At 39.3% G+C, this 25,573-nt stretch overlaps 1 pseudogene; it reads right to left on the bottom strand.

The window, feature by feature from the left end:
* The window catches only part of LOC120248088, a 30,038-nt pseudogene extending 4,675 nt beyond the window's left edge, over positions 1-25,363 (bottom strand).
* Positions 25,364-25,573: the final 210 nt, after the last annotated feature.

Genomic DNA, 25,573 nt, shown 5'->3' with positions numbered 1-25,573 from the left:
AAGCAACAGTGACCTATCACTACACACATATTAGAATGGCCCAAATTCAGAACATTGACAACACCAAAATACGGGTAAAGATGTGGAGCAACGGGAGCTCTCATTCATAGCTGGTGGGACAGCAAAATGTTACAGTCACTTGGGAAGCCATTTTGGGAAATTCTTTATCTTTTTTCCCAGCTTTATTTTCATAGAACATTGTATAAGTTTGAGGTGTATAACGTGACGCTTTGATATATGTGTATATTGCAAAGTGATCACCACAACAAGGTTAGTTGACACATCAGTCACCTCATATAGTTATCATTATTTATTTTTGTGGTAAGAATCTTTAAGATTTACTCTCTATTAACTTTCACACATATTATACAGTGTTGTTAACTACAGTCATCATGCTGTGCATTAGGTCCCAAAACTTGCTCATCTTATAACTGCTTACCTTATGCAACACTATACTTTGACTTTGTCTTCTGTGTTTGAGGGCCTTCTTTCACAAATTCTCTGGTCCTCCTCCATCTAACATTCCCCAAAGTTTTGTTTTACCCCTCTGCTCTTCTCTCATTCTTTCTCTCAGATATCTTCCCATACTCAGAGACTCAAATAACATCTTGTCCCATATAAATCACAACCTGGATCTCCAGCTCCATCTCCCACTTGTTCAAGATAAATAAGTGCCTGTTGGACATTTTCTCAACAAGTAAATCAAAGAAATAACATGTCCTCCCCAGACATATTTTAACATCTCATTTCTCTGTTTTTATTTGAATTGCAACAACTTTCCTACTTACCTGGCCAGGAAATATTATCAATAAGGGCTCTAAGACTTTATCCAAACTCCATATTCATCAAGTCCTGGTAACTCATCACACTGACTGTTAATTCATTCTTCATTCTTTTTTTTTTTTTTTTTCCTGAGAGAGAGCGAGAGACAGTGTGAGCAGGGGAGGGTCAGAGAGAGAGGGAGATACAGAATCTGAAACAGGCTCCAGGCTCTGTGCTAGCTGTCAGCACAGAGCCCGACCCGGGGCTCGAACCCACAAACCATGAGATCATGACCTGAGTCGAAGTCGGACGCTTAAACCGGCTGAGCCACCCAGGCGCCCCAATTCATTCTTCATTCTTAAGACTAGGACAGAGACAGTGATATCTCAACTCAACTCATATTTCCTCCTCATGTTTTACTCAACCCTGGCCTTTGTTGCAAGCCATCGTATTCACCACTAACAGAGTTACAAGGCTATACTCCTGCTTGGATCACACTGGCATGCTATCAGAAGAGTAGCAAAGGCTGAAAAATATCTATGGATTAAAGCTTAAACTTTTTGTTCTGGAACTTGCCTTTCTTCACCATCTGGCGTCACTTACATCAAAGGAATGCCATCAGGGGGAGGATTTCATTGAGGTAGACTGTGCTGAGGGACCACCTGACTGACTTGCCAACACCACATTCAGCATAGATGTGGCCCTGGCAGAGGGCAGAGGGCAGTAGAGCAGGGCCTGCCATGGGTTTCTTTTTTTTTTTTTTCTGCCATGGGTTTCTAACCTAGCATCTATGGTCCATCCCTCAGAGGTGCCCATGTATAGGATTCAGGGAATTGGAAAGAGCTGAAGAATCAGAGGAAAAAATAACATTTATGTTTTTATTAACATCTCACTGAAATGTATCATTTCCTTCAAGTATGAGTGGGGACAACCTAATGAGGAAGCAGTACCTATGACTAGGTCACCAATAAACATCCCAGGTATTCTGAAATCATGTAACAGTTGCATCACACATCTTGAAACTACAAAAATTATGTGCTCACTCACTATATCGTGTTGTCCACTATGTTAAGGAGCACATACACTACATCACAAATACATTTCATTTTTATTTTGACAGCACTATTTTCAAATTATTGCTATCCTTTGCTATTTATGTATTTTAATTTATATACAAACAGTACTCTGGGTGTATATTTTTTAGACTGCCAAAGGGATCTGTGTTCAAAAATAGATAGACTCAGAAGTAGGGAACTGATAACACGGAAAAGTGGTCCTGAAGGTGGCCTTATAAGTTTAGGCACTTAACTGCTTGTTGTTATTAAACTTCTCTTTTTAAATACATACCATTGCCCTGATATTCACAAGTTGGAGGGCATCGAGCTAATTAGAGCAACATCTTCATAAGAGATTCAGAGCTGTCAGGGTGCCTGGGTGACTCAGTTGGTTGAGCATCTGACTTCGGCTCAGGTCATGATCTTGCAGTTCAGGAGCTCAAGCCCCACATTGTGCTCTTAGCTGACAGCTCAGAGCCTGGAGCCTGCTTCAGATTCTATGTCTCCCTCTCTTTCTGCCCCTCCCCTGCTCACACTCTGTCTGTCTCTCTTTCTCAAAAATAAACATAAAAAAAAAAGAAAAAGAAATTCAGAACTGTCATGCCAGAGACACACACCTCAGATGTATGAGTTTGATGTAGATTATTAAAGAGCAACTGGAGAAAATGATGTGCAGGTTATACCACATTATACAACCTCTAATTGGTACAAGTTCATTTTCATAATACTGCATTAGGAGTGAGTTGTCTCTGTCTTAGGAACATGCATCTTTTATAACCATCTTTAAGTTACATTTATGAATCATATTATGTCATTGCAATCAAAATAAATTTAAGAGTTGCTGTTACTAAAGTACAAGTTAACCACTTAGGCCCAATCATCTTCGTTTCAATTTCTGTCTTGTGCAAAACAAACTTCTTCCTGACAAGAACAGAAATATACTTGCATATTTCACTACTTCAAGTAAATAATAGGCCATAGAATGGCATTTCTGAAATTTATTCTGTATCAATTCTGTAATAATGAACAAATTTAACTTCTCTAATTATACTTTATACCCACACCAGACGGGTCACTTTATGGTTATTTAAAAAAGAAAAGACTTTCATCACGTCTTAAAGTGTGATATCATTAACATTATTTCTGCCATGGCCTTAAGAAAAATGAACTTCACACATAGTGCATTTGTTTGCTCACTTTGTTTTGCTTCTTTTTTTTCTCATTGAGATAATACAATATTTATGAAATTAGAGTCCATATTTTCATGTCGACGACAACTTATTTAATATATTTTCATTTCCTGAAACATGTTGGCAAAGGAAAGGTAATTTCGATCTCAAACTTAACTGGGATTTTATCCTGTGCTTTTTTCCCCCTATTAAAGTCAATGGTATCACCTTCCTTAGGGCTTCTCAGTGCCACTACCATATTTACTTTTTTTCACTCATCTCTCCCTTTCCAGTCATTATCACATCTATCTGTGGTGAATACTGTCAAGCACCAACCAGAAATTATTCTCCTAACTATTGGGGTCTTGTGGGGTCCTGTTGGCTATCAGCCTTCTCTCATGGTTTCCTCAGCTGAAGAAAATAGCTTCATCCAAGATCATGCCTCCTTCCAAAGCAAACCAACTTTCAGTGACTGAACAACACAGGGCTGTAAAGACCTGACCCACTTGCCCTACCTGGGGGTAATTCTAAAGGGTGAGCTCAGTTGTGGCGTTCCCCACGAGGCGAATTGAGGCCTTTGTTGGGACTGCATCACAGCTCAACCTCTACGTTTCCCCAATTCTATTTCATACCCTCTTCTTCAACATACATACTCTTGATGTTACCAACAGTTCCTAATAAATATCTTGCATACTAAACTCCATCTTCAAAACTGCTTTCTCTGGAACCCAGCCTGTGACAGACCATTTTATCTTTTATTTCTCTTGAAACTATCTTCCTTTTCCTCACTGACCTGGTTCTATCTACCATTAACTTCCATTTCAAATGGCCATTCTACTTTTATTCCACACCAGGCAGGCTTTAAAATAAATGTTCCTGCCACAGACACGTGGATCTTGATTGGAAGTCAGTGAAGGCACATCTTTCAGCTTCATCTTCTCTTAAAAATTATCTCTACTCACCTATATGCCATGATACCTATTGAAACACACATGTTCCTAGCCTACCTGCCCTCCACAATGGTGGAGATGGAAAACCAATGTTTTCCTGCATCTCACTGCCTGAAGGCATTCTTTGTCATGAGAGCATACATAGCTTGTTTATGTCAGATATATCTGGGATATAATATCTCAAGTGTCCCTCAAAAAATGAGGTGTGAGTTACAGTGAATGCACATCCAGCTTCTTCACTCCATAAAGTGACAATTCTGGGGGGTATTCTACATTGTCTCTAATAAAGTCTCCAATAAGGCACTCCAGATTTCTGTAGTAAACTGTTTATAATTCTACCTTTTGTTGGCTTTCACTCTTCAGGGTCCTACTTTCCCTCTCCAGGGTGTTTCCTCAAATCAGCTTCCAAATCAACTATGTGCATTCAAATTCCTGTTATCCCTGTTTCAGAGTTTGCTGTATGGGAAACTCAAAATAAGGTACTTATGTTAATAACTGATGCTCTAGAACAGGAGTCAACAGGGCTCTGTGCCAAATCTGGCTTGCCATCTGTTTTTGTAAATAAAGTTTTATTGGAACGCAGCCACTCACATTTATTTAGGTATTGTCTGTGGCTGCTTTCATGCTATAACAGTGGAGTTCAGTAGCTACAACAGAGACCAAATGACCTGCAACCGTAAAATATTTACTCTCTGAAACTTTACAGGAAAGATTATTGTTACATGATCTAAATTATTACCAAAGCCTCTAAATGATCTCCCAGATTTAGCTGCCCTATGTCTCTCTGACCATTTGTTTTACATATTATCTCCAGATTTTTCTTTTTAAATTTATTGACTCATGTCTCCTTAGTCCTCCTAAATCTTCAATGGCTCCCACTACAATAAGTGAAACAAAAATTCTGCCCTACAAATTCTGCTTGTACATCACTCTGTATTCCTACCACAATTACATTCCAAACATACCCCTCTATTCACTATTTATAGAAATTGTTTCCTTTATGTTTAAATTAAGGTTGTTTTATCTGCTGGAATGCCCTTCTCCACCCATAGTGGCTGATAAATCCCATCTCATCCTTCAAGGTTCAGCTAAAACCCTGTATCTCCTAAGAAGACCTCTCAAACCCCACACTGGTGTGGTTAATTTCTTTCCACTAGGCTTCCCACCCCTTTGTTTAGATTTTCAGTGTATCAGTGTGTACCTTGTATTGAGATGATTTATGGATACCTATTTCTACCACCAGATAGGAATTCCTGGGAGGCAGGAGTCATATCATAGCCATCTTTCTATCCATAAATAACATTAAATATAATTAGGAAGCACAGATTAGAGTTCTTACCAATCTGAACTGATGCCTAAGCAAGGTTCTGAGGCCCCCTACTACACTATGGATTAACTTCTTAGTTGTTACTGGATTGCCTGGAGATCCAGAGGGTTCTGATGGAGGGCCTGTGGTTGTTAGAGTGGCAAGTTGTACTATATAGTAAAAGCAACTGTTACAATATTTTAACAAGCAGAGCACAACTTGTTGAAGGTCAGCCTTTTTCAGAACTACTACGCTTATCAAGATTTTCCTAATTATAGACCTCAGTAAATAATTGTATTTTTTAATGTTTATTTTTGAGAGACAGAGAGTATGAGCAAGGGAGGCACAGAGAAAGAGACACAGAATCCAAAGCAGGCTCCAGGCTTTGAAGTGTTAGCACAGAGCCTGATGCGGGGCTCAGACTTGTGAACTGTGAGATCATGACCTGAGCCGAAGTCAGATGCTTAACCGACTGAGCCACCCAGGCACCCCAAAAACTCTTTTTGAGAAATGAAAATGAGCACATTTTTTTATAATGAGTGCTGATACACACACACACACACACACACATACACACATACACACATTGATACACATTTTTGACCAAAACAAACAGGGAGATTTTCACATATGTGTGAAAATTTTATATCTAGTTTTCTTACATTATTTCATATTAGTTAATAGCTATTCAAGAAGCAATTATATTTAGTGTTTAAAAACATGTACAAGTCTTCCAATAGTAATATTATTAAAAATGGAATTAGCTTTTCCTTGACTAGCGCATTTTTTTCCAGAGCATAATGGCAACATTAACTCAACTGTAAGGGAAAACTCTGAGCAGAGCTATCATGATTATGTTTTGCAAATATTTTTCAAAATAACAAGACCTGTAAAACTATCTACATAACCAGCAGCATTTACCATAGCCCACCTTCACTTTGCATTACACCCTGACTTGCCTTTACTTCTCTCAATTCCTTCTGAAATTTTCTATACAAATATGTTAAGAGAGCATATATTTACTTATTATGTCTTGAAAGGTACAGCCTTACAAATGGTGATTAGATCAACACAAAAAAAAGGTTGTACAAAGGAAAAAGAATTATCAAGTGTAATTATTTAATTTTTGTGTTCATTTCAGTAACGAGTGGCCAAGGAGCTTCTTCCAAGGTTGTCATAAACTTTCCAAATTCAACAGTGCTCCATTGTTCACAGTGCCTCTTGTGTTCCTTCTCATAAGTAGCAGATTTCACTGCCTTATATACAGCAGGACACCAGGGTTCATTATGTTTCATCTAAAAATAATCATGCCAGTTTTGAGGGACTTGCTGGTCTTCACAAAAAGAATTGTGGAGCTGTCATCTGATGATGAAAGTTGACATTGAAATCGAAATTCATTTAATCAATTTACATCCCCGCATTACATGCAAAAATGGTGAAAGATACGACTTCACTGGAAGTTTTAGAATAGATTTACTATACCCTCTTGTGAATTTTTTCCCTGTAATGTTATAAAGTAAAAGAAAAGTAAAACAATAGACTGGAAGTGGAACAAGTAAGTCAGAATTCCAGATGAGGACATGTTGAAGTAAAAGTTAGGGAGTGTTGGTAAAATGCTCCTGTCAGGCCCTGTTGTTTACTTTATCTCATAGAAGCCATATACTAATTTTTGAGATGAATATTTCTATTCTCGTTTAGAATATGGGAATTGGAGACAAAAATCTTAAGCATTTTGTCCCCAGAATGGGAATGAAACCTTGACTCAGGTTATCCAAGACAAATATTCTATTATAACAGAACTTGGGGGGAGGAGAGGCTTTTTTTTTTTTTTATGAACTCTTAATGGACTGTGTAAAAAAATTCTTTTTTTGTTCAGTTTATGAATTTTGAAAGAGAATGAGAGAGTGAGTTGAGGAGGGGCAGAAGGCAGAGACAGAGAGAGGGAGAAAGAGAATCCCAAGCAGGTTCCACGCTGTCAGCACAGAGCCCAATGTGGGGCTCAAACTCACAAACCATGAGATCATGACCTGAACTGAAGTCAAGAGTGGGATGCTTAACCAACTGAGCCACGCAGGTGCCCCTGTAAAACAAAATTCTTAAAAGTTATGGGAAGATTGTTAATGGCTACTGTGGTGACATTTGATGGAAGCACACTAGAAGCTGAGGAGTGAACCAGTGGACATGTCTATCACAGCACGTTCTGTTACAGTGGCCAAGGATGATGCACCCAAGCAGAACTCCGAATTTGTGCCATGTTTATGCATTTGTAAAATTTCTTTCCTGCTTGCTAATAGTTATTTGGATTCAGTCTATCTTTGCACTTCCTTCTTTGCTCTAGTTCTCTATACCTTCCTTGTTAGGTATGGACCCTCCCATCAAACATTCTTACTCAGTTTGCTTCCTTAATTCTCTGATGTCTTCCTGTCCATCCTATCCACTATACCATACTAACTGGGTTCAAATTCACCCATATCTTCCTACCTACATTTGAACTACTATTTCCTTCAACATATCCTCAATTATCTCCAAAAAACTATCTGTTGTCTATTCCTCCAGACTCAAAAGAAGGCAAACAGGACACAGATAGAAAACATCATAGATAATTTCAGATCACTATTCTTCTATTGTCATTCATCATAGATTCTTTAGAAGTTCATAACCTAAGCTTGCCTCTTTGTAGCATTTATTTCTGTAGATTTTTAATTTTTTAATTAAAAATTTTTTAAGTTTATTTATCTATTATTTTGAGAGAGAGAAAGAAAGAAAGAGAGAGAGAGAGAGAGACCAAAACTGGGGGAGAGGAGGAGAGACTGGGAGAGATAAAGAATCCCAAGCAGGCTCTTGGACTCATGAATTTTGAGATCATGACCTGAGCCAATATCAAGAGTTGGTGCTTATCCACTGAGCCACCCAAGTGCCTTCCCCTTACCCTTTTTAAAAAATACAATATTCAATCCCAAAATCAAGGTTTTCTTTTATTGTCTCTTGCTATTATCCTTGGAGATTGAAGGTTATGTAATAAAAATGTCTGATAGTCACCTTGGTAATTAGTATAGAGCTCATGGCCAGTTATTTCAAAATTGCCCTTGAATCTCTTACTTATGGATATTCCTCAATGATGCCATGGAAGTTACCTATCCTAGGTTAATCTTTCCCCTCCTATGTCTTTTTCATAACTCCTGCAAAATGGTAAAGAAAGCACAAATATGGGTTAGCCCTAAAAGTTTGTGTGCTCCCACTGTCTTTTTCACCTCTGCTTAGCCCTATTTTCATCAATTTCCTGTTTTCCTTAGATGTCAGCTTGCAAAGAACTCTTCAGATCTTTTCCTGAGCACTTTAATTCCCATGCCTCATCTCTTCTCATTATGTTGAGCAGATGGTCTCATTTCATACTCTCTGTGGTAATCACAGATATGCAAGGTTTTGTATGTGAATGTTTACCCAGCCCCAGCTCTGGACGATTGATTTAAAGAGCAGAACATACACATACATACACACTTCCACAGGCTACAGCTGATCTCACTCAGTATGGTTTGCATTGATCTCTAAGCTGATAGAACTCTGACAACGTATGGAAACCTGAAGAACTTTCTACACTCATATTTAAATCCTTAATCCAGTTGATGTCATTTGAACTATTTAACCTATGTGAAAGTAAAATGAACTGGGTTTGAGTAATCATTTTGAGGGTCTTCACAATTGGAGAGCCAGTATTTGTAGGCTGGCCTGGCATACAAGTCCTACCAAATATTCTTCAATTTTTCTTTTGACTCTGCCCCTGTTTGTTGACTTTGTGATTTAATGGCTAGACTATTTCGAATATCTACCAATTGATTTCATAAACCTAAAATATTTTCTCTAATTTTAGACTGCTATAGTACTTTTCCAAAGAACTATTTTTTTTTTAATATTTTATTTATTTCTGAGAGAGAGAGAGAAAGAGAAAGAGCGGGTTAGCATGAGCAGGGTAGGGTCAGAGAGAGAAGGAGACACAGAATCTGGAGCAGTCTCCAGGCTCTGAGCTAGCTGTCAGCACAGAGCCTGACATGGGGCTCAAACCCACGAACTGTGAGATCATGACTTGAGCCGAAGTCAGATGCTCAGCCGACTGAGCCACCCAGGTGCCCCAAAAGAACTATTTTTATGTTAAACTTCCACATTAAAATTTCCCATGACTCCCTACTACTCAGTGAATGATGCAAAAAAATCACTGACATGAATATACCTTTATAGCCTCAACTCTCCAAATTTCCAAAAGGCTCAGTGTCCCAGTTAATTTGGAAAATTCTATATTCTCAAAATTTGCTCTTGTCACTCACTTTCCCTGGATTTATAAACACCTTCAAGTTTACATGTAACTGTACTAGTCATTCTCCAAGCGTTGGTTACAACACTAGCACCTATACATTGCCTTTCCTTAGTATCTTAGCTTAAAGGGACTCATCACTTTATGGATTTTTAAAAATTTTTATTTATTTTGAGAGAGAGAGAGAGAAATCATGGGAAGGGCAGAAAGAAGGAGAGAAGGAATCCCAAGTAGGGTCAGTGCTGTCAACACAGAGCCCAAGTTGGGCTCCCTGAGATCATGAACTGTGAGATCATGATCTGAGCCGAAATCAAGGGTTGGACTGTTAATCACTTAATCAACTGAGCCACCCAGGTACCCCTCATTTTATGGGTTCTTAACATTTATCAGTCCTATGGTACTTGCTTCTCTGTAGGGAGCAGATTCCTGAGCTTGGAGAGAGAGCAATGCTCCAAAGGACTCTTGGCTACTTATCCTGGTGCTTAAAAAGCAATATTTGGACTTTAATTGGCATTCGGGCAATTGAGAATGAAGAGAGAGTACTCACCAAGATCCCAGACTTGCTGGTAAGTTGTGTGCTTCTCACTTGACGAGTTTGGCTCTATTAACTTTTACCAGCCTTTGTTCTCAATTCCTAAGTCTCTTTCCAGATCATATGTTTGTTTATTGCTTTACTCAGATCAATTAACTGACTTGTTTTCCTCTGAAGCAGTTAGTGCTTTAAATCCGAAGGAAAGATGGATGTTTTAAAATCTATTGAAGAGTGGCAGAAAAATACATTTGTACAAAGACATTTGGGGACAGCTGATGTCACACCATCTAAAAGGATACCTACATAAAGCTGTAACGAGGTTGATGGGCAGGAAAAAACTCAGTAAGGTTTGGCACGTGAAATTTCTGCTTAGAAATTTAGTAATATCTATTTACTGGAGCATTAGCATCCCTGAGAGACATTTGTTATATTTCTTTATTTAACGTAAGATAAAAATTTGTACCTACTATTGAATTGTTCTGAGTCAACTCAACCACTGATGCCTGGGGAAAAAGTAACCTGTGAAACTGAGGCTGAGAGAGGTTAAGTAGATTGTTTCAAATTAAATAATTAGTATTCAACTCCAAAGTCATTGCTTTGAAATTTTTGTGATAAATCAAATACAGTATAGTATGTTTAGGTCATTTTTAAAAAATATTTTTTATCTTTAATTTCTTGTCATTAAATTTTATAAATGTTTATTTATTTTTGAGAGAGAGACAGAGTGTGAGCAGGAAAGGGGCAGAGAGAGAGGGAGACACAGAATCCAAAGCAGGCTCCAGGCTCTGAGCTGTCAGCACAGACCCCGACATGGGGCTCAGACTCACGTGAGATCATGACCTGAGATGAAGTCAGACACTTAACAGACTGAGCCACTCAGGTGCTCAGATCTTTTTTTTTTTTCCAGAGAGACAAGGAGAGTGAGTAGGAGAGAGAGGCAGATGGATAGAGAGAGAATCTTAAGCAGTCTCAATTCTCAGTGTGGAGACCAACACAGGGCTTGATCCTATGACCCTGGGAACATGACCTGAGCTGAAATCAAGACTCGGACAGATGCTCAACTGAGCCACCCAGGCACCAGGTAATCTGTATACCTAACGTGGGCCTCAAACTCAGCACTGAGATCAGTGCTAGCCAGGCACCCCTAGGTCATTTCTTTTTACTCTGATGAATTAATAATGACAGCAAAAACAATAGTAATATTTAATTAGCATCTGTCGTGTTCCAGACACTGCCTTACACGCATTAAATATATCATGATAAAGAGGCGCCTGGGTGTCTCAGTCGGTTAAGTGTCCAACTTCGGCTCAGGTCATGATCTCAAAGTTCCTTAGTCCGAGCCCCGCATTGGGCTCTGGGCTGACAGCTCAGAGCCTGGAGCCTGCTTTGGATTCTGTGTCTCCCTCTCTCTCTGTCCCTCCCATGCTCACACTCTGTCTCTCTCTCTCTCTCTCAAAAATAAACATTAAAATATTTTAAAAAATAAATCAACATATGTTCTTCACTGAACAATCTCAGTCGCCAGCTGAGAACACTGAGGTATGGAGCAGTTCAGTGACTTGTTCCAGAGAGAGTAAGCACTGGCACTAGGGCTTGAAACTTTGCCTATCTGTGCCGTACTTTACTGTCAGGCAAAAGGAAACTTCCTGCTGTTTGTTTTTATGAAGTTAATATTCTCCTTGTTTGCTCTCTCATTACATTATAAGCTTGACCCAAATTTAAAATGAGAACAATTACATTACTAATATTGCAACTTTATTAGGTTTCACATAGTAAGTTCAATTATCTTTGAAATAAATTACTTTGTTCTTTCATAAGGTCAAGAGTAATGACCTGTTAATTTGAGAATTATTATTTTCTCTGCTTTTTGTCGAGCAAAATGTTATACCTACTGGGGGATATTATTGTAAAGATGTCATTTTTTGCATATAATTAATCTTTAATTAAACAATTTAACCAAAATTCATGAGTATATTTTCAGTATACTTGCCTGTATTCAATTTCATCCAACTAGAGAAATACAGGAAACACTGAACATGAGCATTATATTCAAATCTTGCTTTAATATGTGCACTTTATTTTATTTTATTTTTTAAAGTATTTTTTTTTTTCTGAGAGAGAGAGAGACAGTGTGAGCAGGGGAGGGTCAGAGAGAGAGGGAGACACAGAATCTGAAGCAGGCTCCAGGCTCTGAGCTGGCTGTCAGCACAGAGCCCAATGGGGGCTCGAACCCACAAACTGTGAGATCATGACCTGAGCCGAAGTCGGTCGCCTAACCGACTGAGCCACCCAGGTGCCCCTATGTGCAGTTTATTTTAAAGAACAGATTTATGACATTATGAAATTCACCACGCTATGATATTGCTCTGTGTTTAAAAATAAGCATAAAGTTAAATGTATTCAAATAAGATAAAATATGTTTCTGTAGAAGAGGAAAAATGGAAAATATTATTAAGTAGGTACACTGAAGGGGCACCTGGGTGGCTCAGTCAATTAAGCATCCAACTTCAGTTCAGGTCTTCGTGTCATGGTTTGCAAGTTTGAGACCTGCATTGGGTGTGATAGCTCAGAGCTCTTCGGATCCTCTTTCTCTCTCTCCACTCCTTCCTCCTTCTCTCTCTCAAAAATAACCTTAAAAAAGGAGGTACATTGAAAGAGGTTTTTGAAAACTCCAAATGACATTTCCTTCCTCTTCAAATATGATCTATTCTTTTCAGAGTCACACTTTTGAGTTTCTCTGTGCTCTTCTACCAAAATGCAGGATGCACATCTCTCACCTCACCATCCTCAGTTCTTAGTTCCTCCTTTCCCTGAAGAGAATATCTCTTCTGATGCTATCGAGAATCACTTCCTACGTTTATTGCTCCTGGATTAAGTTCAAAATTACATAATTTAGTTTCTTGAGAACATCTGAATTTCAATATGTGTAATTTTTTAAGTCACCCATCTATTGGCAGTTATTTTCTTCTCTAACACAATTTCTGAATCCCATTATTTGTCTTCATTGTTCATTTTGTCACATCTACTGCCGAACACAGACTCTGGTACATCTAAGGGCTCAACAATATTAATTGGATGGATGAATGAATAAATAATTGAATTTTAGTATTTTTTTAGCATGACATTCAGAGATTTCTGCCCCTTGGTCTGATCTTCCTTATACAATTTTCTAATTCGACTTTGACCCTAAAGGATCTTTCAGCACCTATAAGATAAAACTTTCCTGTACTTTCCCAGTGACCTCAGCATTGATTTCCCCTCTATTGTCCAGTTTTATCTTCATCATAAGAGGTTTTATTCTTCATTCACTCTAGACTCTTGCTTTCCCTCTTAAATCTGTGAAAATTATATTTCTGAGGATAGAACATAAATAATTGAAGATGCTGGTTTATCCAACTGGGAGGAGGAGACAAGAACAATTTAATGATCTTTTTTTTAATTATTAAAGTGTACCATTAGTTTTTTTAAGGAGAAACTGTGTCTTCAAATCTCACTTCTAGACCGCTCGCAGGCTATCCAATCTTTGCAGAAATAAGTGTATGTATTCTTTCCTGCAAATATATCTAAACTAATGCATAATTTATATCTAGTATATATTCAGAGATACTCAAATAAAGTTATTTCTTCCTCAGTAGTTTGTTTTTGTTTTTGTTTTTGTTTTTTGTATTTTGTATTATCTAACTCCACCATAAGCACGGAAGTTTTCCAAGGATGTGTGGCAAGAAGTCCATTAACTTCCTCCATTCAAGTAACTGTAATTTACCATCCTCCTGAAGTACTCAGAGACATGCCTATTTGTTAAACTCAGCTAAGCTCCTGAGCTGAAATATGTAAAATCTTGGACAATAGAGAATGAAGCATATAAATTTGTCATAAAAAGTGTTTTTTTCACTTTCCAGTTCTCTTCAAGTCTCTAATCTCTATTGTGGACTGTCTTCATGTCAGAGATTATTGAATAACAATTCCTTTCCTTTAAATACGGGACTTACTACAGGGAGAAAGGCATGTTGAGCAAAAAGGTAGAAAGCTCAGGACAACATAACCATAAAAAATTACCCTTGCTCTTTTGAAGACTTTCTTGTTAGCTTGCTGTTTATCCAGGGAAAACTGCTATTTCTTCAAGGCCTCACACTAGCTGGGCAAGCTATCCTCTGTTTCATTTATCTGATGGTGGTCTTTTCCTTTCTAGCAATGTCACTTTTTCTCTAAAGGTTACCATTTTCATAATCTTAATGAAATCAAAGCATTGTTATAAAAATCTTTTCAACCCTAAAGTGAGATACAGTATAAAAACATAATACAAATGTATGGAATTGTCAAATCACTATGTTGTACACCTGAAACTAATATAACATCGAATACCAACTATATTCAATAATAAATTTTTTTAAAAATAATAATACACATTTAGCCATTTTGCTTCTCTTTCCATTTATTGCCAATATATGTAAGTAATCAATAAACAACAAATGATAAAAAAGTGTCCAAAGGCCTAACTCCACTTAAGGAAATTCTCTGGAAAACTAGAAAAGAAGTCAAGCACATTAATCAAACAAGTATCCATGACAATGAGACTGATTGGCTACATTTTAATTCACTGTGAGAAGGGCACCTGGGTGGCTTAGTTGGTTAAGCGTCCAACTTCCCCTCAGGTCAGGATCTCGTGGTTTGTGGGTTTGAGCCCCTCATGGGGTTCTGTGCTGGCAGCTCAAAGCCTGGAACCTGTTTCAGATTCTCTTTCTGCCTCTCCCCCACTCAAGTTCTGTCTCTCTATGTCTCAAAAATAAACTATAAAAAACTTTTTAATTCACTATGAGAAACATTTAACACATCAAATGTTAAAGATGGCAACTTTGTTTTCAAATGCACTGAAGTCTATATGTCAAGAAAATCAGTTGATCCTGCAAAAGTATTAACTGCTTTAAATTCTTTGTAAAACAAATTCTGCTTTTGTGTTTATGTTATATATATGTCCTATATTTTATATCACAAATTAATTATATTAGATGTATTAGTTATATACTATATGGCACATATTATGTTATATGTTATGTGCATATAACATATTACAATTTATTATTATATGATAACACACACTGGCAATGAACCATTGTTGGAATCCATACTATGTCTAACCAAAGCCTCAACATTCTGAGCTGGTCTACGGGGGAAACAAACAGTTACAGTTACTCTCAAAGACTGTCAAAATATTGCTATTTTTATTCCATCCTACTCAACTACAAATATAATTTTAGAATATAATTTTCTCTTGGCAAAAAAGGACTCCAGGCACATTTTATCATCTTTGTTCATTGATTACTTTATTCTGAGAGAAGTATTTGGGTTGTGGCAATCTCATTAGAGCAAATCAGGAGAAAGAATTGTTTGATCAATGTATGTTGTTTTATTAACAGAAATCCAGAAAAAAAGTTCTGATTTTGCTTGCATGTAAACATATGGAAATGAAAACCTTTAGAATGGGAAATTTAAGTAAAATGAAATGTTTAGAATAGGAAATTTAAATAGCTTAACAGTAATTATTAATGTTATCAAAGATAAAGAATCACTAGCTATTTTATAGTCTACAAAAATGGAAATGCACAAATTAAAGTATAAAGCTTCTGTCAAAAGCTTTGTGTTATACACAGTTCCCTTTTCCCTAATAATATTTACTTCCTAATGATACTGAGTCTGAAAGTGAAAGTCAAGGACATTCTTAAGTGTGCATTTTCCAACTCATGAAATGTACGTGGGTAAAGACCCTAAGGAATGCACAGTGCCAGCCTCTCTCCTTTACCAGTCCAAAAACGAATCCATCCTACAGTGGAATTCATGGTAAAAGAGTTCTATTTTTGAAGATGTACTGATAAAATAATATGTATCTTTTCTTAAATATCCAAAATAAGTTGATTTGTATAATAGACACATAAAGGAGTATTATCATATATTATAAATGAGAAGCCATTTCTGGGTTAAGAGATTCATCCGTCTGTATCTGCATTCCGTCAGATGTAAAATAGCAGAGGTAGAAACCATTTTGATCTTCAGACACTTTGCAATTTTACCGGCTACATTATGCCATCTCACCATCATTCTCCTTTAGGGACATGTTTTTTTCAAAGTCCTTTTCAATTCTTGCACTGTAGCAGATGCCTTTCGGGAGCCGCACCAGCCTCTCTGGATGGCAGTCACAGTAAGGAAACTGGTATCTCCTTCTGCTACTACTGGCTCATGTTGTAAATGAGGCTGCTGGTATTGACCAGGTCTCACATTATTCCATATCAGATTGATATTCCCCACACATATTGTTCTTAAGGAAAGGCATGTCTTTGCCTTTCCAAAGATGATTGTCAAAAGGCTCTTCCTAAGGGTCTTGCAGATCCAAGACTTACATAATAAAGGGGGTTTGAGTTTGGCCCTGAGGCAAAGAGCNAGGCAAAGAGCTTAATTTAGAGTTAAGGGCAGATATCTACCCCCACCCATTTGTTTCTGCCTGGAGCATTTTCTGGCCTTGTATATGCTGATTACTCCCTGTGAAGGAACCTAGTGAGGAACTTTTTGTGATTATGAGAGCAAAGGTATCTCCTGAAAGACCTGTTTTTGACCCCTGCTCACAGAGAAGTAACTTCACCCTCTTATGCTAAAAACATTTTCTGGTATGCTAAAGAAGCCTTCCTTCCCCATAAGATAAACATCTAAATCCCCTACCTCAATGGCGATTGATAAAGGTTATACATGAGTCTTCTACAAATCTATGTTCTGGGAAATTCTTACATATCAAAGAAGTTTGTTGTCAGAAATCATTGTCTAAGGCAAATGCCGCTTCTGTGCCGTCTCCAAAACCCTTAAACTAAAGTGGAGCCCCAGTCAGAGCAGAGATGCCTGCCTGGTGATCAGAAAGAATCTCCGGGGCTCTCTCACTCTCTCTCTCCCCGACACCGTCCATCCTTCAGGGACCCTTGGACCTGACGGATCCGGTCTCCAGCAGGCTAGACCCTGCAGCTGTGCGCTTGCCCTTGGCCAGAGTATTTCAATCTAAAATGGAAATGGAGGATGTGAAATGGAGAATCTCAAGCGTGCACCCTTGGAAGAATGGAACTTAAGAAATGAGAGACTGATTTCCCATAAATGCCTGATTTACAAAAGACTGAAATGTGTCCCCTAAACAGTGCACATGTGCCAGGAATCTCCCCATCCTTAAGCCAGTGAATTCACTGCTTGGACTCTGGCCGACTGTCGCCCTCTTTGTTCTCCTTGCTCATAAATAGAGTCTCCCCAAATCCTCAACAGAGGGTGAGCATGCCTGAAGCTTGCTAAAGCATATGTTTCCCAAATTGCAATTTACCTGCTGTTCCTGGATAAAGCCAATATCTGGTCATTTAAGCTTCCCTCAGTTTACCTCCTTATTTAAGTTGACAGACCCTACTGCCACATGCACACCTGTAACACAACCCCGAAGTCACCAAAGTGAACACCAATAGCCAAGGCCCCCATACCTGCTGCGGGTTCAGTTTTGGTCTTATCTCCAGTCACTGGACTGCACCACTCGGATCACCTGTGGTTAGCCCCTCCGGCAACACACCATCATGCGCTTAGCCTGAACTTTGGCCTCCAGTGCCCAGGACATGTCTATAGGGAGACCCTGCAGTCACAGAAGTGCATACTGACAGCCAGAATACCTGCAACTGCTTGCGGGCCCCTATCCAGCCCGTCTCCTGTCATTGGTGTGCACCAGTGGGTGGGCCTGCAGCCCACTCCTTCACCTGTGCGCCTGTACCTCACCAGCCTGACTCCCGTTACCAGCCTGCACTACTGTGCATGTGCCCACGGTTAGACCTGTAGTCAGAAGTCAGAAGGAGAAAGACAAATCGTGTCTGTTCTCACTTATATGTGGAAGCTAAAAAAGCTGAACTTGAAGGGGCGTCTGGCTGGCTCTGCCAGTGGAGCATATGACTCCTGGTCTTGGGGTTGAGGGTTTGAGCCCCATGCTGAGTGTGGAAATTGCTTAGAAATAAAACTCTCTTTTAAAAATGTTAATTCTTTTATAGAGAAAAGAAAGAGTGCACATGCAAGTGGGGGAGGGGAGGAGGGAGAGAGAGAATCTTAGGCAGGCTCCACCCTCAGCGTGGAGCCCAACAAGAGGCTTGATCCCATGACCCTGGGATCATGACCTGAGCCAAAATTAAGAGTCAGGTGTTCCACCGACTGAACCACCCAGGAGTCCCAGAAATAAAAATATTTTTTAAAAAACCTGAGCTTACAGAAATAGAGAGTAGAATAGTGTTTGCCAGGGGGTGGGGTGTGGGGAAAATAGGGAAGTGTTGACCAAAGGGTACAAACTCCCAACTGTAAGATGAATAAGATCTGGGAATCTAATTACAGCATGGTGACTGTAGTATATACCTGAAAATTGCTAAGAGAGTAGATCTTAACATTTATTTCTTTTTGAGAGGGAGAAAGAGTGCAAGTAGAGGAGGGGCAGATAGAAAGGGATAACAAAAATCAGAAGTGGGCTCTGCACTGACAGCAGAGAGCCAGATGCATGGCTTGAACTCACGAACTGTGAGATCATGACCTGACCTGAAGTTGGATGCTTAACCGACTGAGCCACCCAGGTACCCCAAGAGAGTAGATCTTAAATGTTATCACCTCCCCCCCTACACAAACACACACATACAAATTGGTAATTATATAAGGGGATGGAGGTGTTAGCCAAACTTACTATGATAATCATTTTGCAATATATACAGGTACTATATCTAATCTTTACACTATACACCTTAAAACTACATAGTATATCAGTAACATCTCAATAAAGCTGGAAAACACACACACACACACGCGCGCACACACACACATAGAAAGGAGGGCATCTGTAAGAAATAGAAGCTGGGATGACGCATGGGAAAGACTGAGGTTTTCAATCAGTGGTGTCTCAGGGTCACCCTCATCGCTGTTGTTACCACTCTTAAATATAACTGAGCCAGGTAGGGACAATCAAGGCTGGACTACTGACTTTTAAAAAAATTTTTCTAAATAGTTTTGAGAGAGAGAGAGCATGAGTGGAGGAGGGGCAGAGAGAGGGAGACACAGAATCTGAAGCAGGCTTCAGGCTCTGAGCTGTCAGCACAGATCCCTGACATGGGGCTCAAACCCACGAACTATGAAATCATGACCTGAGCCGAAGTCCAGCGCTTAACCGACTGAGCCACCCAGGTGCCCTGTAGACTACCGACTTTTTGACTCTTGCCCCTCCTGGAAATGGAAACGTGCATGTATTGGCTGAATTATGGCTTTCATCTGTGGGCTTGTAGAGGGGCTTCTAGGAAAGGCTACTCTTGGTCCTAGGATATAATCCCACACTTCCCAGGGCCTTCTGCTGCCTTTAAGTCACCTGTACTGGTAACTCCATTAGGGTTACAGGCCATGCTGGAAGTACAGACCCCAATTCTGTTCTCACTTCTCTGTTCCTCTCACCACAGGAGCACATGTGATGTCAAAGGGAGGAAAGCAGAGCTCCCGGCTTGAAGTCCCTCTCACTCCCAGGTGAAGAGTATGTGTGGAGCAGATGAGCCCTCTGAGCAAATTGGACTTAACTTCTGCCAAAACATGAAGCAGAGCCTGTCTGCATATCACATCCTAAGTGCTATTTAAATAAAGCAGCTGTTTCAATTAGTGATGAGCATTTTGGGATCAATAAAAATGTTCCAAGCATTAGCACACAAGATTAGAAGATGATACATTTGTTAATGAAAGTGTGTGTGACCCCAGCTCAACCTTGATATTAAAAAATGCAGAATTGCTACCCTATACTAAAGAATTTCTCTACAAAGGGAACTTCACTACTATTAAGAATTAACCTGTTTAGGGGTGCCTGGGTGGCTCAGTCAGTTAAGCATCCGACTTCGGTTCAGGTCATGATCTCACGGTTCACGGGTTCGAGCCCTGCATCGGGCTCTGTGCTGACAGCTAGCTCAGAGCCTGGAGCCTGCTTCAGATTCTGTGTCTCCCTCTCTCTTTGACCTTCCCCTGCTCACATTGTCTCTCTCTCTCTCAGAAATAAATAAAACATTTTTTAAAATAAAAAAAAGAATTAACCTGTATAGACATAGCAAAGGAGTCACCCATGAATCTTCAATTTTTTTTTTTTTTTATGGACTATGTAACAGTTCACAATACAAGGTGTAATGGAAAATTTGAACTGGGAAATAAAGGACTGTTTTGTGTATTCATAAACTCCTCTTTCTGGTGGTTTGAAAACATGGATTGTTTGACACTACCTTGAATGTGGTGATATCGTGGGCCATACTGACTTCATCCTAACAAATAGTATGCTAAAGCACAGCAGGAAGTGAAGTGATGTAATTTCTGACATCTGATCAGGAAACTTGACAAAACTTCTCGCCTAATTCTCCATCTTTTTGACTCATTTTCCTTTAGAACCAAACTGCCATCCTGTGAAATAGCCTGGGCCATATGAAGAGCCCACCTATAAGTGTCCAGGCCAACAATCCCTGATGAAGTCTCAGTCAAAAGGCAGCGTTGACCACCAGACATGGGAGTGAGAAAACCTTCGGGATGATTCAAGCCCCAGTCTCCATCTGACCGGAACTACAGGAGAGATGCTGAGCAAGAGGCACCTAGCTGAGCCTAGTCACCGCAGAAGTGTAAGGGATAATAATTATAATTGATTTTTGTCGGAGGCTGGCTCCGGCAGGTCCAGGCGTCCCTGAAGGATGGACGGTGTTGGCGAGAGAGAGAGTGAGAGAGCCCCGAGATCCTTTCTGATCACCAGGCAGGCATCTCCATCCTGTCGGTTTTGGTGTCTTTATTTATAGGTCAAATGTTAACATGGCATCAGGAAATGGAATTTTTACAATGGATAGCTCTTTGTGATAAGGTGTTTTTGGAAAATGTACAGAAACAGGTTTTACAGAAGTCTTCTTGCAGAACTGCCCCAATTATAGTGAGGTTGAATAACTAAGAAAATAACAAGGTATTCACATTTTAATAACGCTAAGATTAAGTCATAGGTTTGTAGATACTCTTATCCATCCTCACCACAGCTGCCAGGGTAAGGGAAGGTGTTTGTGCAATGTAGGCCTTAGGGAAGGGGCTGCTATACACCATCAGGTAGCAAAGGTGTATGTACTAACTTATCTTCTGCCCTTATCTGTTCCTTCTCTCTAAATTAGGCTCTTTGTCTCCGGGCAAGACTTGATTTTCCAGTTATATTCTTTATGGCACCGGAGAGCCAACCATACCTTTAAAGAGTTTCGCTCATTTCCAATACATAGAATAGCCTCTTCGAGGGCATTTACCTTTGTGTCTACTTTTATGATTTCTTGAATAGCTAGGGCATGAGAGACATTTTTGGTTAGTTGATTTGCATGTTGAGCTGTATGAACCTCTTGGACTAACGCAACGGTAGAAACAGAATTGTACATGTAAAGGTCAATCTTTTATGACTAGGGGTCATTAGGCTGTTCATAGCTCAAGGGAAAGTATGGAGGGAAACAGGACCTTCTGGAGACACAATGTCTGTTCCCATAATCAAAAGAAGAAGTTCCCACAATAAGTTCCTTCACAAGGTGCAGTCTTCCTACCAGGGCCGGAATAAGGGGACAAGTCACTCCCGATATTGATCAGCAAGGTACCCTAGGGGTCAGTGCTCAAGCAGAAATAATTGAGTGGGGGTGGATATCGGTCATCATCTGATTGGCAAGAGACCGTACAAACTTGCTTCAACCTCACCAGGAGTTTCCTCGACTAGTGGGCTCAGAATGGCTCCCAACAGATTCTGTTTGTTGAAGCCACTACATTTGGTGTGGTTTGTTCTGTAGCTAGAGATGACCAGAACATTCCTATATCCATTGACCTATCCATCATTCTATCCATCTTTTCTAAATCTTTAGTTATTTCATAAACCAAAATAAAACTGTTCTCCTTATCATTTTAAACATGGTGATATGTGTCACCTAAATAGGTTTAAACAGTTCAGAATAAGCCAAAAGAAACATAGAAGTCGTTTATCTAAGTGCATTCATTGTACAGGTAAGGAAACCACAACTGGCGGTGAAAAGAGAGGTGAGAAGAAAAATGTGGGCAGAGTCCTGCAAAGGGTCATGAGCAGGAGAGGCTGAGGACAACACCTGGGCCTCCCCTTCTGCCAGCGATCCCCAGGGCTTGCCATTCTGTCTATTGTCATAACCAGGCTTTGTTGAGTATTTCATTCACTAGTATGCTATGCACATAAAAGTCAGACATGAAGACAAATAAAAGCTCTTACTTGAGGTACTCACAAGTTTTTAAAGTTTTGTAATCAACCCTCAGCATTGTCACTTCAGGGCTACTCCCAGAACCCCTGTCATAAGCAAACAGAAGAATAACATGAACCACACAAACAAATTCAAAAATACTTCTCTATATTCCTTAAATCCGATAGAGCCTTAAAAATTATGGCTACGTACATGATCTGCAAAGACCACAGATGTATGGGATATATCATTTGATCTTCATGTTGCTTGAAAGATTTAAAACATGAGAAAAATCCAAAAAGGAAGTTAACAATCATCCATATTTCCACTACTCACTTTTTCAGTAAAATGATACATCTTCACTTTCAAACAATGAGAAGAATAAATTTGCTAATATAATAATGATGCTGATAATAATAATAAACCTAATCCAAAGACTCAAAAATAGGTGGTCAAAAGTTAAGACTAAATAAGTACTGTCTCCAGCACATGTACCCCAATGTTCATAGCAGCACTCTCAACAATAGCCAAATCATGGAAAAAGCCTAAATGCCCATCAACAGATGAATGGATCAAGAAGATGTGGTTTATTTATACGATGGAATACTCCATGGCAATGAGAAAGAATGAAATCTGGCCATGTGGAGCAACATGGATGGACCTTGAGGGTGTTATGCTGAGTGAAATAAGTCAGGCAGAGAAGGACACATACCATATGTTTGCACCTATGGGAGGATTAGGAGGAACTTAACGGAGGACCATGAGGGAGAAGAAGGGGGGAAATGCGGGGGGAGAGGGAGGGAGGCAAACCATGAGAGACTCTTGAATGCTGAGAACAAATTGAGGACTAATGGGTGTGTGGGGGAGGGGAAGGAAGTGATGGGCATGGAGGAGGGCACTTGTGGGGATGAGCACTGGGTGTTATATGGAAACCAACTTGACAATAAACTATTAAAAAAAATAAATAAGTACTGTCTCCAAAAATGATGCTTTTTTCTTTTCTTTTTTTTAAAGTAAGCTCTATGTCCAATACGGGGCTTGAACGTACAACCTCAGGATTAAGAGTTGCATGCACTATCGACTGAGCCCAGTCAGGAACCCCCCAAAATGATGCTTTCTTGAAAAGTTCTCTTTATTAGCTTATGTTTTCCACATTTTTTTTGCTCTCATAAAGTTAGAGGGAGTGTTCTAGTTGCATTCCTGAAAAATAATTAGCAGGTGACAGTCTTAAACAGTTATCTCCCTTAAAAGATTCCTTGGTTTTCAGAACCCATCGACTCTAGTCAAATTACTCTTAGTATTTCCGATCACTTTGCTCAACAAGCTGTCAATTAATCTTTGGCTGGTCAGACACTGTCTACCTGATCTATTTTTGGAAAAGAGAAAAGTAAAGAAAAAAGATTTGCTTACCCAGACGTCTATTTTTGCCTGAATTTGGTGTTGTATAAATATATTGACTATTTCCAAGAAAAGTTCTTCTTTCCACAACATCTTATCATTTTCTCCATTTGACTTTTATGAATAACACTGTCTTTTTATACCTTCTTAGTGAGATTATATACCCAATTCATGTATCATTCTGTGCTTTACTTCTACTTGCAGATATGTTGGCTAGCAGTTTAAAGAATACCTTTTTTTTTTAAGTAAAGAACAGTAAAAAGCACTTGGTATTTATATGTATTTTTATTCCCCTCAATATCTATATGTATTCTTAGGGTTTGATATACATCTTTTTAAAAAAAAAATTAATGACGGGGCGCCTGGGTGGCTTAGTCGGTTAAGCGTCCGACTTTCGCTTAGGTCATGATCTCGCGGTTTGTGGGTTTGAGCCCCGCGTCGGGCTCTGTGCTGACTGCCAGCTCAGAGCCTGGAGCCTGTTTCAGTCTGTGACTCCCTCTCTCTCTGACCCTCCCCTGCTCACGCTGTCTCTCTCTCTCCTAGAAAAAAAAAAAATTAATAAAAAAAAAATTAATGTTTATTTAGTTTTGAGAGAGTGAGACAGAGCACGAACAGGGGAGGGTCAGAGAGAGACCAGAGACAGAGACACAGAATTCAAAACAGGCTCTGGGCTCTGAATGTCAGCCCAGAGCACTGTGCCAGGCTCAAACCTACAAACCACAAGATCACAACCTAAGCTGAAGTTGGATGCCTAACTGGCTTGAGTCACCCAGGCACTCCGGGTTTGATATACATCTTAATTTAAGGACTTTATAGACATTATGGTAGGATATTTTAGCTTTTATAAGAAAGGTCATACACAAAATGGACAGAGCAAAAAAGAATAGAGATATTTTCATATACATCTCCAAGTGGCCATCCAGAGGGCAATAAAAATGGGATGTACGCTGCATTTTGTACCACTTTGCCTCTGGGAAATTGAGTTGTCTTAAGCAAGTGGCTCTAACCTGGGCTCCAAGAACAGAGTGGATATGCAAAATCCTGTCTTTATTTTCACTGACTTTTAACTGCAATATAGCATTCCCAAACCACAGTAATATTAGTTGTACCTATAACTTGGTCACCAAAGAAATATAGATATGTTTACATCACATTTCAGTTGTTAAAGATACCTTGAAATATTGTTTATATTTATCACTACTTTGAAAGTATGACAGTTACATTAGCTCCACCATTAGATCTTAGTATGCATTGTCTTAATGAAAAAGTATACATTTAAATATATTATAATATTTTTACTTTTTGATAACCTAATGGAATATTATTAGTTTTTCTATAATCCTTACATCTTATTTTATGTATTTCTGTCTGAACACCCTATTCTGTGAAGAAGCATAGGCTTCACCAAATTGCCAAAGAGGCTAATGGCAAAAAAAAGTTAAGAAAATCTGATCTAGAGGGGCGCCTGGGTGGCTCAGTGGGTTAAGCGTCTGACTTTGGCTCAGGTCATGATCTCACAATTCGTGGGTTTGAGCCCCCCTACCGGCTCTCGACTCACAGCTTCTAGTCCGGAGCCTGCCTCCGATTCTGCGTCTCTCCCACACGCTGCCGCAAGTGCTCACGCACATGCGTGTGCACGCACGCGCACACGCGCACACACTCTTGCTAGCTCGCTCAAAAATAAATAAACATTAAAAAAAGAAAAAGAAAATCTAATCTAGAGCAAGAGGATCAAGGCAAATTCCTACAATCCTTTCTTATCTGCGGTTTCACTTTCCATTGTTTCTGTTCTGCGATTTCAGTTACCTACAGTCAACAGAGCAGATGATCCTCCTGAG

This window comes from Hyaena hyaena, unplaced genomic scaffold (genome assembly GCF_003009895.1).
Source record: "Hyaena hyaena isolate Hyena2069 unplaced genomic scaffold, ASM300989v1 scaffold_12, whole genome shotgun sequence".
NCBI classification, from domain to species: domain Eukaryota; kingdom Metazoa; phylum Chordata; class Mammalia; order Carnivora; family Hyaenidae; genus Hyaena; species Hyaena hyaena.
This window is presented reverse-complemented; position numbering and strand designations above follow the sequence as displayed.